Raw genomic sequence first — 3137 nt, forward strand, 5'->3', positions numbered from 1 at the left:
TTCCCGAGCCATCGCCATTAGGGTTTGGGTAATACCTCGAAATTTTGTTTTGATCTGATATCAAATAATACGGGGTCATTATCACCAATTTCCATACAAATACTTTATATTTATATAAAAAAAGGACAGTAACAGACAAATAACAGAACAGTGTCTAACAGTGTCTAACACCTTGGTGAAATACCAAAAATAATAAGACTACATGTAGCCATATAGGAATATACAGTCTTCACATAATCGTGACAGACTGGCAGTGAAAAAAGCAAAAGAGAAAAGAACGCTTACCTCAACAATGGACCAGTTCCTTCTCTACCCATCAGACTGCAACACCTTTGAAGGAGATCATCACACTCCAGAAGTCCCAGAAACCTTTCCATCAATCAACAACAATATCCAATCCTCTCAGCTACCTCAGATGCCCTCCGTCATCCACATTCCCCCGCGCTCTCGGCATTCATCTTCTAACATCTCCGACATCGTCGGACATTCGCCTTCCAGCAGCATGAGGGGAAGATCCTGTCTTTAGCGTCCGAGGGATGCCGGCCGCTCCACAGGCCGCTCCACAGGCCGCTCCACAGGCCGCTCCACAGGGCCATCACCTGCCCACTTGACGTCCAGGCGCTCGAGCAACAGGCGAAGCACCTCCGGTCCGGATTCACCCCATCAACTCTCCGACGGCACCTCAGCTCCAAACATCTCCGACTGGACAGTCGCTCACCTCAGACACACACTCAGCCAACTCAACATCCCTTTCCATCGCTCCAACAAGAAGGCAAATCTTTTCAAACTCCTCACAGACTCTCAGCAACACACCGCTCTCCCTCGTCGAGCTTTCCAAGCACTTCCGGGTTCACAGCGCCACGTCCGCAGCAATGTCGATGAAGTCACGGTGCGCTGCATGGCCCAAGACGCTCAGCCTTCAGCATCAGCCCTCTCAGAGGGCCAGGTTGTATCTCACTCTGCACAGGCTCTTCCTGTCACAGAGTTATCCCAACCCACTTCCCTTTTTCCTCAGCCCTCACAAACAACCTGAGCACATGCATCCCTCCATCCCAGCATCCTTTCCTCTTCTCTTGTTTCTACTTTCCTATTCCATCTTCTCTGACCACCTTAGAGCCTCCCACCTTGATAAAGGCCACCACCGTCACCTAGATGCACTTTCATGCACCCCTTTTTTTCCACAGCTCCACCCGCAGCAGGTTTCAGCGCCTTTCCCACCCATCCTCAACCGCCCAATAGCTTCAATTTAGCCACCACTCTTCCCGTAGCACGTCCAGTTGCACCCGCTCGACCACCCCCTGTGTCAACCTCACTCAGGCAACAGATCCTCGCCGGTAATTACGTTGAACTTGCTCAACTCATTCACCCCACCACATGCTTTCCTCAGTTCCCCAGAGAAGTGCTAACTTCACTTGGCCCCATCAAACTCCAGCAGCCACTCACCACCCGCTCCAAGGAACTCACAGCCGTCGAATTCGCTTTCACATTATCACTGTACCGTGACATCATCTGTTCCACCTTCCCCAACCGCAGGTCAGAACTGGACGACTATATGTCACTGATCCTAGACCTGGCCTTGCGGTTCGGCAGACACAGTTTCTACACTTATCACATCCTCTCATGCAATATACTTCAATCGACCACGCCATCTCCCTCATCCGCCTAGCCAGCCAAGGAGCCTGGCTATCCAAGGCTGACATAACTAGCGCATTTAAAGTCCTTCCCATCCACCTTGACCACTGGGGTCTTTTCGGCATCCTCTGGAAGGGCGCATACTAACTTTGCAGTTCGTCTGACCTTCGGGTGCAAAAGCAGCCCAAAAATATTCGACTCTCTATCCAAAGCGCTCTGCTGGATCCTGACAAATAACCACAAACTCCACCTCCTCGATGACTTTCACGTCGTCACACCACCATCTTCACCCCCATTACATGGTCTCAACACTCTGACCTCCACATTCCATGAACTCGGAGTTCCCCTAGCCCCAGAGAAAATGGAAGGCCCCATCACTTCCTTGGAATTCCTGGGCATCACCCTAGACTCTCTGTCATTCCAAGCATCTCTGCCTCCGGAGAAAACCCATCAGATTGCCCTTCTCATTTCAAACTTCCTCCTGGCTCACACATGCACCAAATGGCAAGTACTCTCGTTGCAAGGCCACCTCAACTATGCCATCCGTATCATCCCCCAAGGTCGTTCCTTCTTGTCACACCTCCTCTCCGTAGCTGCTTCCGTCCCATCTCTCCATGCCCACGTTCCACTGGACGAAGCATGCAAGATGGAGCTAAAATTGTGGCATCAATTCCTGTCGTCCTGGAACGGCATCTCGTTCTTTTACAATGACCATGTCACTAAACCAGAAGACATCCAGCTGTTCACAGACGCAGCCCCTTCCATCGGCTTTGGCGGCTATTATGGTGGCAGGTGGTTCTCAGCCACATGGCCGCCTGAATTATCTTCTCTCACACCTTCCTCCACCATATACGAAATGTACCTAGTCCTGGTTGCAGCCATCCTTTGGGGCCACAAATGGTCAAAGAAGACCATTGCCATCTACTCAGAGAACATAATGTTGACATAATCAACAAAGGGAGGTCCCATTGCCTTGACATCATGCAGTTCATGCAGAGGCTCACCCTGGTCTCAGCTCAACATCAATTCATTCGAGCCTCTCACATCCCAGGCCATAAAAACTCAGTCGCTGACTCCCTATCTTGTTTCTCTTTTCAGAGATTCAGACAATTGGCACCAGCCTCCGAACCTCTCCCGACCCCAGTCCCACCATTTTCAGCCACCATCTTCAACTGACCCCACCATGGAACATCTAGTCTCCACTTCCCAAGATGCCATTGTACCTGACCGGATGGAATTGTTACAAAACTTTCCACTCCGCTTACAGCGTCCCATTCCCTTCTTTTGACGTCCTCTCTAACTTCATCACATTTGCCCATTCCATCCTTAAGATAAAATCATCCACCATTCAGGTCTACATCAGCGGCATCAACTTTTTCGTTAAACTATCCTCAGGGGCCCCATGTCCAGCCTCGTCCCACTCATACATAAGCGTGCTATTGAAAGGCCTACATAAGGCTGAAACTCGTCTCACGATGAAACGTTTGCCCCCCATTTCAGACCTC

General features: G+C 50.4%; 1 pseudogene; it reads left to right on the forward strand.

Annotated features, from left to right (window-relative positions):
- Positions 1-292: 292 nt before the first annotated feature.
- On the forward strand, positions 293-2808 carry LOC119032881 (annotated as a pseudogene).
- The last annotated feature ends 329 nt before the right edge of the window (positions 2809-3137 follow it).

Source organism: Acanthopagrus latus, chromosome 14 (genome assembly GCF_904848185.1).
Source record: "Acanthopagrus latus isolate v.2019 chromosome 14, fAcaLat1.1, whole genome shotgun sequence".
Taxonomy (NCBI): Eukaryota; Metazoa; Chordata; class Actinopteri; order Spariformes; family Sparidae; genus Acanthopagrus; species Acanthopagrus latus.